The 15319-nt window shown below is 43.1% G+C and overlaps 2 non-coding genes across 2 annotated transcripts; one reads left to right on the top strand and one right to left on the bottom strand.

The window, feature by feature from the left end:
- Positions 1–7731: 7731 nt before the first annotated feature.
- Positions 7732–7838, bottom strand: LOC120250918. Its single transcript, XR_005533248.1, has one exon. It is a non-coding gene; the product is annotated as a small nucleolar RNA R71 (small nucleolar RNA).
- A 6051-nt stretch (positions 7839–13889) lies between these two features.
- LOC120250772 lies at positions 13890–13996 on the top strand. The gene has a single exon (XR_005533110.1). It is a non-coding gene; the product is annotated as a small nucleolar RNA R71 (small nucleolar RNA).
- Positions 13997–15319: the final 1323 nt, after the last annotated feature.

Raw genomic sequence — 15319 nt, 5'->3', positions numbered from 1 at the left:
TTGTCATTCTCGATGTTAATGACAAGATGGAGGTAGCATTGATTCTAGGAAGGTTGTTCCTAGCAACATCAAAGGCTCTCATTGATGTCAAAGATGGTTGAATGACACTTCGATTGGGCAAAGAAGAGATTATTCTCAAGCTCCGTGATTCCATGAAGCATACTATGGATTTTGATAACACATGCTATTGTATGGATGATATTGATGAATTTTTTTCTGAATTTGTGCAGGATACATTTATGAAAGATGGGCTTGCTAAATTGTTGGAAGACAATCCTTCAGAAGATGATGCACTAGATGAAGTAAGGGAAGAATAATACTGTTTAGACTTGGTGGCCATCAAGTTCTAGGTAGCACCAAATCCGCCCAAGAAAAATTCCTATCATGCAACAAAGTGGTGAAAAAAGGTGATCACTAAAAAGAAGAATCCACCAATCTCGCCACATGATCCTAATGTTCCCGACCATTCAAACCTTTGGGTTTTCGGTGAGATCAATTTAATTGAATCATTGTTACCATATGCTTACAGTTGTATTCCTGGTGGCTATGAGAGGTCAAGCTAGTGATGTTAAATAAGCTCTTCTTGGGAGGCAACCCAAGTTGTTTTATTTTCTTTGTGATCATGTTTGGTTTTCTTATCATTGTTGTTATCTTTCCATTTGTTTTTGTGGTTGATGTGTTCTTTACAACTTTGATCCCTCAGGCCATTATTGATTTTTATTCGGCATGTGTGCAATACTTTTTTATCACCTCTAGCATTTTTATCGTGTGTCTCAAAAGAGGATAGGCTTTACCCTTGAAATTTTTAGGCCGAGCACTGGCCGAGCATGCCCCTGCTCGTGCCCCTGATTTTCTGTATTTTCAGTGTCTGAAGCATTCCAGGGCGAGCACAGGCTAAGCACGACCGTGCCAAATTGGTAAGCATGGTGCATGAGAAGTTTACATGATCATGCCTTCCCTTTAATGTATTGAGAACTTTTCTTGAGAAAATCTGGGGGAGGAGCACGCTTAAAGCACGATCGTGCTTCACCTAATAGTACTTACCCTAATCCTTGCACTCTCACATGAGCATGCTTTGCCCTACTCGAACACAAACAATCACATCCCTCTGCCTTTTGGAACCTTTTACCGCAGACCCTTCTAATTTATCTCGCCTCCTAGCCCTATTCTTCCTCCTTTCATGCTTGGGTCCTTCATGAAGTTTTGAGTTCTCTCCAATTTTGGTTGTGGCCTTTCCTTCTTTACCTCATCCTCTCCCTCAACCCTGGTAAGCCGCCGTTCTTTTTTCCGGTTTGTAGGGTTGAAATGCTTATCTCGTCATGCTCTAGCTCGCGTTTTGGATCTTGTGTTAGTTTCATTATTTCATGCTCAACTTTGCTTGTAATATGTCAAAGATTTCTTTGTTCTTGAGCTTGAATGGCATTGTATCTTTGGGGTTGATGATCACTCAAAGCACGATCTTACCCTCCTTAGGAACATGATCGTGCTCTTTCCTCAACATGCCTATCTTGACCAAGCGCACACTCCTACTTCAAAATTGAGCACAATCCGAGTGCTCTTTACACAACCATGCTCTCGCTGATTGTCTTAACTAATTTGGTTGATCTTTTCTTTTACATCATGCTGAGGAAACACACTTGTACTGAGCCTTCTAAGAGGCCCTAGGTTGGGGAGTCTACTCCTGATGTGGGATTAGCTCCTGTATTCCATATTCAGATCCATCAGCACTGATTTGCTCGTCTTTCCCGATTAAATTTTGGTGAGTCATGAGAGATTAATTGGGATGTCTTCCGTGAGGTCTAATTAGAGAAGGAGGTCAGTCGGCTGCTTAGTGCTGGTGCTTGGAGACAGTTGTTCCTAATCACTGATACTACTTATAAGTTGCTAGCACTTGAGGTATTATAGACATTTGAGCTTTCTTGTGGTACTGTTGCATTTCATCGCGCTGACTTCATTCAGTTTCAGGTATATGGTGCGATGCACCGGATGAGCCTCATTAATTTCTCCATCCGATTAGGGATTTTTTATGCAAAGTTCAATCGAACTCCTGCGTATGATACCCTATTGATCTCCCAACCAGGTGGGGAGTCCCTGGAGGATGCTTAGCGGCATTTGAGAACCACCCCTACCTATGATCCTCATTGGACCAAGGCCTCCACTCTTCATTCTCCAGCATTTTGTTATATTCATTTCATACTCAGTCATATATTGAGAAGACATGGTGATAGTACATGGGTTTTTAGTCACCGAGATTTTGATTACCTTCAGACTATGATCGATGGTTTCCATCCACACTTGGGGTATGAGGTAGTAGTGTCTATTTTGCACGAGGGGGCTGATCCTCGCATCAGAGCTCTCTTTGTTGGCCCCTATATCACTCGTCTGATTAGATGTATGGGTGTTCTAAAGGGGGCTGACAAGATGCGAGAAGTTGGTGGTGTTGCCCCCATGACCCTTGAAATGCTAAGATTGATGGGGATGCTCCTGATTTTCCTAGTAAAGGGGATGTTGCTGCTTTACCTCAGCCACCTGCCACCACCTCATGATAGCGGTCACCATCACTATCCTGCACTCATCCTTGTTACTCGAATCAGGTTACATGCTCATCTGCATTGCCAAGTATTTAGGTGTGCGGCTATTACCTGAGCTTGTTTCTCCTGTGTGCCCCATGATAAACGCCTAAATGTATATATTTTATAGATATTGTTTTTATGTAATTTGTGTATTTCCATGATGAATCGATGCCCTTTGATGGTTTATTTGGTATGTTTAGAGGGGGAGGAAACCTTGTTCTTGATCTCATCACTACTACCTTCGATCTGAGGTAGAAGAAGGCAAGAGAGGGTATCTCCAAGGTAGAAATCCACGGGGAAAGCGTGATTTAGCAAGATCTACTCCTAGGTTACATGCTACAGGGTTGAATACGATGAGGGAAGTCTTTCTATGGCGGAATTCCAAGCGTCATTCAGCCTTTGATCTTTGAGGGAGTTTAATGTTGTTTTGTTTCATTGTTTTCATTGATTCTACTTTGTTTATTTCTAGTATGAACAACTAAACAGCAACTTCACCGGATGTAGGTGAACCTTGCGGGTGAATTTGTGTAGATTGTATGCTTTGACGTATTTATTATATTTGGTATGTTTTTGATCCATGCTTGGTGTACATTGATATTTGGGTATGCATGAAAACTTTGTGTATCAATTTCTAAGTTATAATAGGTTACGTGACCATCACCCTTTGATAAACATCTAAATATATGTATTATATACATATTTGTGTGCATAGGTTTTCTATATTATTGATGAACCAATGCGCTTTTTATTGTTTAATTGTTTTATTTTGTGTTACAGGTATATAAGAAGTCTAGGTGAGGTCAACGACATGATTTTAGAAGAAAACGACACTAAAAGTGACGTTTTAGGGCCCTTGTACTATAGCAACATTGTAGCAGCCAGAAACATGAAGACTTGGCGAAATTCTAAGCCTGGGAATCCTTACGGGCAACCTCGCGGCTGTGAAGATGACCTCAATCAATTTAGAGAGTAGCAGAACTGTAGCAGTTTTACTGAAGCAGTACTATAGAAACTTATTAAAATATTTGGCCCATTTTCTTAGCATCCTCACAACCAGTATATTCACCATGAAGCAGCCTGCAAGCCATCCTAAAGTCATCCTTTAAAAGCTCATTTAGGGTATTTCTTTGGTGGGGGAGACATTCTTTTTGGAGCTCACCACCACCATTCTTAGATCAGAGGTAGAAGAGAGTCTTGGAGGGCATTTCTAAGGAGGATTAGACAAGGAGAACATGAATTTAGCGAAATCCATCCCTAGGGCTTGATTGTAGGAGGTTGAAGACATGGGAAGCCACCCCTTGAGTGGCGTCTTTGGGAGCTCCTTGCCAAGGAGTTCAAGCGTCATTCGGCTTCTGACCTTTGAGGGAGTTCTTTCATGCTTTTTTAAGTTGTTTTCATGAACATTGTTGTCTATTTTGTGAGTATGAACAACTAAACCACCAAGGTCAACTGATGTAGGTAAACCTTGCGGGTGAACTTGTGTTGTTTGGATGCTTTCACTCATCTATTGCGTTTTGGCTTGTTTGTGGTCCTTGTTTGGTGTATTTTATTATATTGGTATGCATGAGAACTCTGTGTATAAATTTCTAGGTTATACTAGGTTGCATGGTCATTACCCTAGTATTAGACTTACCAAGCTTCGAAGGGATACATGCATGAATACGCTGTGACCATCGGGTGTTTGTACCCCTCCAATTTTAGGGTTGTTCACAGTTTGTATTTCAAACCTAACTTGAAAAAGCCATTACCCTCATTGCAATCCTAGAAGGATTTGGGCAGAGGAGATTCCGTGTCCAATACTTGTACCGGATTAGGGGTTAATTGCCGTAATCATCGGGTTAACCTACATTAGGGTTTTCTCGGTCCGACTTGCCACTTGCATGATAGTTGTAGCATCCTGCACACTTTAGTAACCCCCGAGGAGATCCACATCCGTGACCAATTCTTTGCCTTGATTACTCGCCGTGTGTTGCCCTCACTATTGACAATTTAGTTGTATTTATTTTGTTTCTTTATAGTTTCATTGCCACATTCTGAGTTGTAGATGAAAGAACATTACAAAGAGGAAGTAAGAGTAGATTCTCGGGCCCTTGGAAATACAATCCTCTCATGTTCACATGAGAGGTATTACTTGATGACCTGTATACTTATAGGATTGAACAATCGATTTTCCTTATATTAGACACACCACGCTTAGAAGGGATACATGTAGGAATACATCGTGATCATCGGGCTGTTTTACCCCTCCAACTCTAGGGTTGTTCCTAAATTGTGTCTCGAGCCTAGATTGAGAAGCCCCTTGCCCCTATTATAATTGTAGGAGGATTTGGTCGGAAGAAATTCAATATCAATACTTGTACCGGATTAGGGGTCAATTGACGTGACCATCGGGTTGGCCTAACTTAGGATTTTAGTGGTCCAAAGTACCATTTGCATGATAGTTGTAGCATCCCTTACACTTTAGTGGCCCCCAGGTGATCCTCATCCCTGACTACTTTCCGTCCTTGATTATCACCCATGATTTGCCTTTACCGTATACATTTTAGTAGAGTTTTATTCGATACTTTGTAATTTCATTGCACCACTCAAAGTTGTTGGTTAAACAAAATGCAAAGAGGAAGTAAGATTGGCTTATTGGGCCGCAGGGAATATGACCCTCTCGTACTTGCATGAGAGGTATTACTTGGTGACACGAGCACTTGTGGTACTCGAACCAAGTTTTTGGCGCTGTTGCCAAGGATATACGAGGAATACTAAGAAAACTTAGAGCTTGCTGATTTGACCATTGTTTTGTTTATTTGCTTATCTTGTTTTTGTTTATTGTTTGTGTACATATATCTTCGTTTTCTTATTTGTGTTTCCATTTCTTATTATAAGAGAAGGGGCCGAGAGTTCAAGACAACATGAAATTCATGTTGAATCTAGTGAACCTTCAATTATGGCCAAGCCTAGAAGAACTTTATCTGATTATGAGATACCATAATTCACTAGTGAAGAGTTTAGTGTACAAGCACCAACAGTGCCAGTAAACAATTTTGAGATTTGATAAGTGCTTGTGTATTAGTAATACAAAGTATTCTTTTCTTATAATGAGCATTACTTTTCTCAGATTTTATCACTTATACATGTGTATTTGTGTTCTTTTGTGCATGTAGGGTTGTGGAGACAATTATGGAAGAAAGAAACCAAAGAATATCATAAATGCACTTTGTTGATGAAATCATGGAGTGAACAAACTTGAAGACACAAGTTGTGCCCAAAGACACATGATTATGTGCCAACCTCCATAGTGTTTAAGCAAATACATGGTTTGAAGTGGCACAAAGACAATCACATTTGCGTGTTGCGACTTGTGCAATGCTAGCAAGATCTTCATCAATGTGACTTTTATGGAAGACGTAATACAATCTACCGCATGGATGCGTGCCCATTCATGTGGCCTGGATGAAAGTGTAGATACGGGAGTATTTTGGTGGAGTATTGTAGCAGGCATTGTAGCAAATCACTATAATAGTTACTATTCACATGCCGCAGAAAAAATGATTCTTGTAGATTCACACGGCCATGTGGAAATTCCACACGCCTGTATGGATTACCGATTCCAACCTATTAAGTCGCGACTTCAGCCCGTTTTGAGGATCTTTTCCCCATATTTTGCCCACTCTTCACCATCTTTGGAGGCGCTCATGGTTAGGGTTTGGAGAGGCTTTGGCAAGGGTGTTGGAGTAGTTCTACGGCCTTCAACATGCGTTCCTTTGGTAAAAAGTTATTGGGGAAGCTTTTGTCAGCATCGATTAGTTGAGGTGTGCCCTAGGCTTGACGAGGGAACCTTTGGAGAAGACGCGGCTACTACACATGACCATCGATATGGACACCAAGGGGGTTTTATTTATGGATTGCGTATCTTTACTCTCAATTCCATTACTGATTGTATTTTGCTCTATAGATAGCTAAACCCCTAGTGGGTACTTGGACTTGTAAACCCTAGGATGATATTGTGTCTTTTAACTTTTATTATGCTTTCTTTAATTGATGTTTCAATTGAGTTCCAATCTTGAATGCTTGTTGAGTTGATTTTCCCTTAGAGTGACACTAGGGTTGAGAATCCATCTTGGTAACCTTTGTAGATGAGTGATACACCATGAGGGTTAGACAATGCTAGATTGGAGAAGGTTGAGAGGGTAAGTCGAGAAGTAGTGGAACATCACCTTTCCCCTCTAGTATGATTTATCCTACCTCCAAGTTCCATAAGTTATTTACGGTCACAATAGAGTGAAATGTTAAGAGATGAACTTCCCTTGGGCTTAGTTGCGCAAGCAATAGAATGAATCATTGAAATAATCCTTAGTATCTCGGGCTTAATTGTGACTAGGGTCTTTTGCCTGGACCAAAGGGTTAGATCTATATTAGGGAATAAGGTTTATCATTTGGAGTCCCTAGAGCTTTAAGCAACCCTACACAGTGTGAGGCGTCGAGACTGAGCGATTTCTCCACCGGGACATAGTGTAGGGTTAGTCACGGTTGACCTTATGTTTGGGACTCTGTGTTTTAGGATTTCCACAACTCATTAAGCATCATTTGAGAAACGTAATGGTTGGTCTTGCACTTGAAACAATAGTCCTAGGATGAGCAATGTCCGGGTGCCCCAATTTTTGTCGGTTGCCTCTTCTATCTTTTATTTGCATCTACTTCTTCTTTCCTTATTTCTATTTTCATTGATTTTGTTCACACCACTATCGATTTATTTTTATTCTAGTTAAATAGCAATCTTTGTGTTTCTAATCACTATTCCCTATAGATACGACTACCCACTCACCATGGTATTATTATTTCAACAAACTCGTGCACTTGTGGTTCTCACGTAAAAGGGCGTTATAAGATTAAAGCAAGAACAATCGGGATGGTACAAAATTCAATGTAATTTGATTACCTAATCGACAAAGACCCACATGTTCATCTATCCCGTTTCCTTCAAATCTGCTCGACCTTGAAAATCAACTCAATCACAGATGATGCTATTAGATTAAGGTTGTTTCCATTCAGTATGAGAGAAGCAACATATAGATGGCTCACTTATTTGGCTCCTAGATCTATCACCACATGGAAGGATGTGGTGTTAAAGTTCCTTTCTAGGTATTTCCCGTCAAGCAAGGCAGCTATGACAAGACAAGAAATTTTTGCATTTAGGCAAAGAGACTTAGAGAGTTTTTTTGAAGCACATGAAAGGTTCAAGGACCTTTTCAAGAAATGCCCCCACCACGATTTCTCTTCTTGGATTAGGTACAGACATTGTGTAATGGGTTAAATTATCATACTCGCCAGCTCCTTGATGCTGCAGCTGGTAGTTCTTTGAGCAATAAGTATCACGAAGATGGCAAGAAACTCATTAAAGACATGGCAAATAATGAGTGTCGTTGGAGCATACGACAAAAGGTACCAAGGGAGGCGGGTATTTATGAAGTGAATAATAACATAGCTCTTGCTGCAAAGGTTGATGCATTGGCAAAAAGACTTAATCAGTTCATGATGGGTTCGAGCTCAAATTTTGGAGTAGTTATGTCGTGTGAGACATGTGGTGCCAGTGATAATTGCTTGTATGATACGAATGTGAAACATTCATTCCTTATGTTGAGCATTACTTTTCTCGGGTTTTTACACTAATATGTGTGTTTTTATGTTATTTTTATGCAGGTAGGGTTGTGAGGCTGAGTATGAAGGAAATAGGCCAATGTGGATCATAATGCACCAATTTTGGAGGAAATCTTGCTAAGGTTCAAACGCGAAGACATAGGTCAGGTGTGAGATGCTAGAGTGTGTGCCAACCTCCTCGTATTCGAGTGGGCATATCCATTTGGAGGGGCACAAAGGCAGTCACATTCGAGCATTCCAACTTCAGCACTGCTCACAGCCGGCCGAGAAACAAGAGAAACAGAGAATCCACATGGGCGTGTGGAAATTATACACGCCCATGTGGAAATTCCGCACGGGCGCGTGGAACATCCACGCCCGTGTAGTCGCCCGATTCCTGCCTTATTTAAAGCCGATTTAGCCCTGATTTTGGTATTCTTTTCTCCATCTTTTCCCCAACATGAGAGAGGGTTTCCCCAACTAGAGCATGAAAACATTCAATTTTAGAAATTCTCCTAAACTCAAGAATGCAAACATTACAACTAAGGTGAACCGCCATTGGCTATATGAGCATATATCAATCAAGAACAATAGAAAAGATGTGCGCATTATGAAACCCCCCACCCCACCCCCCACATTTAAGTTGTACATTGTCCTCAATATACACATGCAAGCTCACTCAAAATATATCATTCAAAAATAGATGTGGGAGAAGCAATCAGAACAATACTCCCCTGACTCCTAGTGTTGCATTTGATGAAGCTAATTCATTGGGAGTACTGTTCCAACGGGTTGTGAAGCTAGCACGGCCAAGTACCAAAGCACCTTGGCCGTGCCCATGACTAAGTCTCAATTTCCAAGAAGAAAAGACCATCTGCACGCACACACAAGGGGGTTCAGTGAAGCTCAAGAAAAACAAAAATAACTCGAGTGTATAAAAGATGAAGCAATGAATACAACTCGATAATGCAAAATAACATAAACTCAGAAGGAAAATCCTTTATGAGTGAACAAGTCTAAAAACAAGAAAATAAGATAAAGTAAAATGCATGAAAGTAAAAGAAAGGTCAAGTGTCGAAGTCGCTCTCGGTCTCCACTGCTGCTGCTGCTGAAGTGGAAGCATATAGTGGGTCCTCTGGTGCTGCGGTCGAGGATGGAGGTGGTGGAGGTACTGGCGGTACCTGAAGAGTCCTCGGCTACAGGACGAATGATGAGGCAACGTCTCGCTCAAGGATCTGCTGTAATATATTGAAACGCGCCATGAACTCTGTGTACTGAGTGGCCTGCGTAGCCCTAATCTTAGCAACCTCGGCTCGGACCACTCCTATATCATTCTTGAGCCTCTCAAAGTGATCATTAGCTTGAGAAGGTGAAAACATACACACTGGAGGTGGTTCCTCGGCCGCTGGAGGTGCCTCGATGTCCATCGATGCGGGCTGAGGCTCGGGGGCGGGCTGAGATGCTCCGGCGTCATCACCCTCATCCTCAGCTATCTCTGGGGCTGGTAGAACTAACGCAAAAACCCCTGTCCGAACCCTGCAGACCATGCCCATCAACCGCATCGTCTCTAGACCCAGGGGAGTGGGTACACTCGTCTTCTTGGCCCCGCAAATCGAATCCAAGAGACCCATGCCCAGCACTAATCTAGTAATGTAAGGACCCGAGAAGATCGCTTCCAGTCTAGTGTACTGTCCCTGATGTCTGATGTAATCAGGTAAGATGTGCCCTAAGTGTATCGGTACGCGCTCTACCATCGAGTACAAGTACACCAACTCCTGGCGGCTCAAGACACTAGTACTATCGCCACAGCCATTCACCGACCTACTCATGATTGCGTGCAAATATCAGTAGGCAGGCCAGGAAAGGCACGTGGCTTTGGAGACCCCCGGCTCGTACTGACCCTGACCACATAGCACTCTGTAAGCTCTCTGCTGGGTCAAGGTTCCAGGATAATCAGTAGGTAACTGTGTGTACTCCTCAGAATCTATGAATGCCTCCTCGTATAAGCCAAGTAGCATGGAAAATTGTGTAATGCTCAAACTATGGTGGTGTCCAAACACTGTGAACTGAATGGTGCCCAAACTGTTGAAGCTCCCATACGCTCTATCAAACTCAAATGAGGAGAGCACCTCCTGTGCAAACTCTCGGATAGCTGGCTCTCTAATCATCAACAACTGCCGCCAACCACCCTGTGAAACAAGGTCCTCAACCTCATCAGTGAACTCATCTCCCTGCTGAAGATCTCGTAATATAGTCATGTCCATGAATCGAGTCTGTCCGAAGCGGAGTCTCGATAAGCGCTCATAACGGGCCTGATGTTCAGGAATCGCAAATCGCATGCCCTCGGGCTAAGAGGATGACTCACGTGGCCTCTTATCAGTTTGCTTCTTTGTCCTAGGTGCCATGATCTGCCAAATTTAAACAAAATTAGTCAAACAAGTTGATAAAACAATACTGCAGAAATCCACACGGTCGTGTGGAATTTCCCCACGCCCGTGTGGATTCATGGGGCCTGAGAAACGCATGGCTAGGTATCAACAATCCAAAAATACACATCAATAATATCTCTAACTTCGTTCTAAACGTGAATCATTGTTCCAATTGAAGAAACGAAGCATTGTTGACTAGATTAATCAATAGAAATCATGAATTGACGAAGAAGATGAAGAAAATGAATTTACCGATGAGGAGGAATGAGAAAATAGAGAGCCGGCCGGAAAACTTGCTAAAATCCCACCAAACTGGCGCAATGGACTCGGAGAATGTTGTGAGATTGTTTTCAAGGGAAAAGGAGTCATGAAGAAGGAGAGAAATCGTCCCCTTTTTAAACAGAACTCACGACTTTTAACGTTCTGTGCATCCACATGGGCGTGTGGAAATTCCCCACGCCCGTGTGCCTCAGTTCAAAAGCTTCACAGGGGTGTATGCACGCCCCTGTGCACTCTCGGGAAAAACTCTCACTGACTTAGAACGATTTCCCACGGGCATGCGGGAATTATCCACGCCCGTGCGTCAGACCCACAGGGGCAGACGCACGCCCATGTGGCTTCCCTGGTCATCTGAGAAAAATATCAAGTCACCCACACGCCCGTGCGGAAATTCCCCACGGGTATGGGCATTCACATGCCTCAACTCACAGGGGCGGCCGCACGCCCCTGTGTTTTCTCGGGATGGAGGGAGGAACTTGCAGAGTTTCGCACGGGCGTGCGGAAATTACCCACGCCTGTGCGTGGTTCACAAGGTCACCCACAAGGGCGAGTCCACGCCCCTGTATGTTCTCGGGAAAATCTGCCCAACTCTGCAGGAAGGCACACGCCCGTGTGGAAATTACCCACGGGCATGCGCCAGTCGCATGGTCGTCCACAGGGGCAGTCGCACGCCCCTGTGCCCTCTCTGGAAGAGTTCACAGTAACCACCCACGGGTGTGTGGAATTTCCACACGCCCGTGTGTTTTCTCTGGATGACTTAGAAAAATCTGCAAGCTCTGCAGAACTAGTCTGAACATGATTACACACTCAGAGCCTGCCCTATTGTGCAAGATATACTAGATAAAAACACAAAATAGAACTCAAACGACCAAACTTCGCCAATTCTCAACAAAACATACAATGAATTCTTTTAAAAACCCACAATAAAATCGCAGCACAAGCACTCAAAAATTGAAACACCAACACTTAACAATTTATTCATGCAAACAAACTAAACTAAAAGTACGAAAAAACAGTAAACACTTTGGTTGCCTCCCAAGAAGCGCTTGTTTAACATCACTAAGCTTGACGTATCTTTCTTACCTCACGGTGGTTCATGAATGAAGGTTGCCCTCTTAGCCATAACTTGAAAGCATGATGAGCAAAGTCTCTTGAGGGTAGAGGGTGCACTATCGGGCTTCGGACCACCTAGCAATGGTTCATCCAACTTTCTTGTCTCATGTACATCTCCAACGATCTTGGGGTGTTTTCGGTGGCGTCTTCGAGCCCTCTTCATTTTCTGGAGCACCTTCTTCAAGATTCCTGGGGTAGATGTTTCCTCTCCAGTCGAACCAAGCATCATTACTTCTTCATTGCTCTCCTCTTGGTCGAACAAACCTTCATACGGATTCGGGTTGAACATTTCCTGTATATATTCATTAACAACATCATCAGTAGTGTCTAGAAAATACAAAGTGTCATCAAAATCGAGAGAATGCCGTATGGCTTCCGCAAGGCGGTAAGTGAGCTTATCGTCTCCGACTCTCAACGTGAGCTCTCCGCCGTCCATGTCAATCAATGCTTTGGAAGTCCGCAAGAACGGTCTCCCAAGTATCAAGGTTACATCTGCATCCTCATCAACATCTAGCACTACAAAGTAAACTGGAAAAATATACTTGTCCACCTTGACAAGCACGTCTTCAATGATGCCTCTCGGATGTCGTACCGTTCGGTCCGCCAATTGTAAAGTCATCTGAGTAGGCCTTGGCTCACCCAAGCCTAGCTTTTGGGAGAAAGTATATGGCATGACGTTGATACTTGCCCCTGAATCAGCCAATGCCATTTCCTCACCTAAGTTGCCGATGTTACACGGAATAATGAAGCTTCCCGGGTCTTTCTTCTTGTTCGGCATGTCTTTTGTAACACAGCCGAGCATGAAGCATCAAGTACCACTGAAGCACTCTCCTCCAATTTCCTCTTGTTGGTCAATAGGTCTTTCAGGAACTTCGCATACTTAGGCATTTGAGCCAAAGCCTCAACAAAAGGAATGTTGATGTGGAGTTGCTTGAACAAACTCAGGAACTTCTTATACTGGTCATCCCCTTGGTCATTCTTTAATCTAGAGGGATAAGGGATTCTTGGCTTGAAAGGTGGGGGTGCCACCTCTTTCTCTTTGTTTGCTCCCTTCTCAACCTCTACGACCTCGGGTGCGTGTTCTTTCGGCTTCTCACTCGGAAGCCGCCCTTCAACCTCACGACCGCTTCTCAAAGCGATCGCCTTCACATGTTCTCTCGTGTTGGTTTCCGTGTTGCTTGGTAAACTTCCATGTGGCCTTTCGGAAAGAGATTTCGCAATTTGCCCCACTTGATTTTCAAGGTTGTGCAAGGAGGCGGTGTGATTGCGAAGTGTAGCCTCGACTGATTCAAACCTTGTATTTGTCGATTGAACAAATCTAGCCAAGTGCTTCTCCAATTCCGTCATTCGGGTTTCCAAGCCTGAAATTCTGTTTTCAACTTGAGGGGCTTGTTATTGTTGTTAGAACCATGGTCTTCTGTGGTCCTTGATTACTCCATGAAAAGTTGGGATGATTCTTCCAACCTGAATTGTAGGTGTTGCTGTATGGATTCCCTTGAGGTCTCATTCCATTACCTACAAAGTCAACATACTCAACTGAAGAAACATCACCTATGACGATTGGGCAATCGGAAGAAGCATGTCCCCCACCACAACTGGTACAATTTGTCACGGCCGCAACTCTATTCGAAGCTATAAGATCTAGCTTCTTACTCAAACTCTCCACTTGGGCCGCCAATGAAGTTACCGCATCAATTTCATGGAGACCGGCCACTTTTTTCTTTTCCCTAGCGTCATTTCCTCAATCAATTGACATGCCTCGTCGGGGGTCTTGCTACGTAAAGTACCTCCTGCCGCCGCATCCAAGAGTTGCCTTGTACTCGGGTTCAAACCATTGTAGAAGGTTTGAACAATCATCCACTCCCGGAATCCGTGTTGCGGACACTTGCGCAGGAGTTCCTTGAACCTTTCCCATGTCTCGAATAGAGACTCCAATTCTAACTGCATAAAGGATGAGATCTCATTCCTAAGCTTTGCTGATTTTCCGGGAGGGAAATAACCGGCTAGAAAAGCTTCTACCATCTCCTCCCATGTAGTGATTGATGCCCTAGGTAATGAGTGTAACCACTGCTTTGCTTTCCCCTTTAAGGAAAATGGGAAGGCTCTCAATTTGATGGCATCATCCATCACACCATTTATCTTCAGCATGTCACACACCTCGAGGAAGCTCTCTATGTGACTGTTTGGATCCTCATTGGCCAAACCGTTGAATTATGCGGACTGCTGCAGCATATGGATGAATGTCGGCTTTAGCTCAAAATTCTGAGCTGTGACTGGGGGACGCACAATACTCGATTGTGTCCCCAACACTGAAGATCTGGCATAATCGGATAGTGTCCGTTGTTGCTCATTTTGTTCTGCCATGTTGTCAGATCCTTCTACTTCCAAATCAGCTGGATTGGGCTATTCTTGTACAGGTTCTTTCCCTTTCCTTCGAAGTGTATGTTCAAGCTCAGGGTCTCCTTCAATCAATATTGATGGATTCCCTTAGGTCATAACCTGGAGCTGCACCAAAAGTAAAGGAAAAGAAAATCAGAACGATGATAGAATAAGAAGATATGAAATAGAATGTGTAGTGAAATAGCTAAGAAAACAAAGTGCAAAGTATCTCTAAACGCCTAACTCCCCGGCAACTGCGCCAAAAACTTGTCAAGTACCCCTTGCTTATATCCCGCAAGTGCACATTTTTGTCGAAGTAATAATCCCGGGTGAGCGGGGTCGAATCCACAGGGAGTAGGGAATGAAAATACTTAATTTGGTTCTTAGCTATGTGGAAGATCAATAATGATTGGTGTGAAATTGATTCAATTCTCAATAATAAAAGAAACAAGTGAGAGAGAAAGAATAAAGAAAAGGGTAAGGCAATCGATAAAGATGAGGTACTCGGATAATGCTTCACCTAGGAAAATCGTTTCAAGTGCAAGAACTCTCTATTATGCTTCCTAATCAATGCAATGGTGAGTCGTGGAAATCCTTACATACATAGTCCCAAATCTAACGTCAACTATGCCTAACTCTATTCATGTCCCGGAGGAGAGCTTAAATAACCTCTCAACATCGCACTCGAATAAAGTTGCAATGAGCTCTAGGGATTCCAAGTGATAAATTGCTTCCTAATTATAGACCTAACCCTTTGGTCCCGGAGGAAGGTCCCTAGCCACAATTAAGCCCTAGATACTAAGATCCCCTCAATGCTTCACTCCATTGCACGCGCAACTAGGCCCCAGTGGAGGTTCATCCCTTAGACCATTCACTCTATCATGGCCGCAAAGAACTCAAGGAACGGAGGTAGAATCT

This window comes from Dioscorea cayenensis, chromosome 19 (assembly GCF_009730915.1).
Source record: "Dioscorea cayenensis subsp. rotundata cultivar TDr96_F1 chromosome 19, TDr96_F1_v2_PseudoChromosome.rev07_lg8_w22 25.fasta, whole genome shotgun sequence".
Taxonomy (NCBI): domain Eukaryota; kingdom Viridiplantae; phylum Streptophyta; class Magnoliopsida; order Dioscoreales; family Dioscoreaceae; genus Dioscorea; species Dioscorea cayenensis.
Note: the sequence above shows the minus strand (reverse complement) of the source record. Positions and strands in the feature narration are given on the sequence as shown.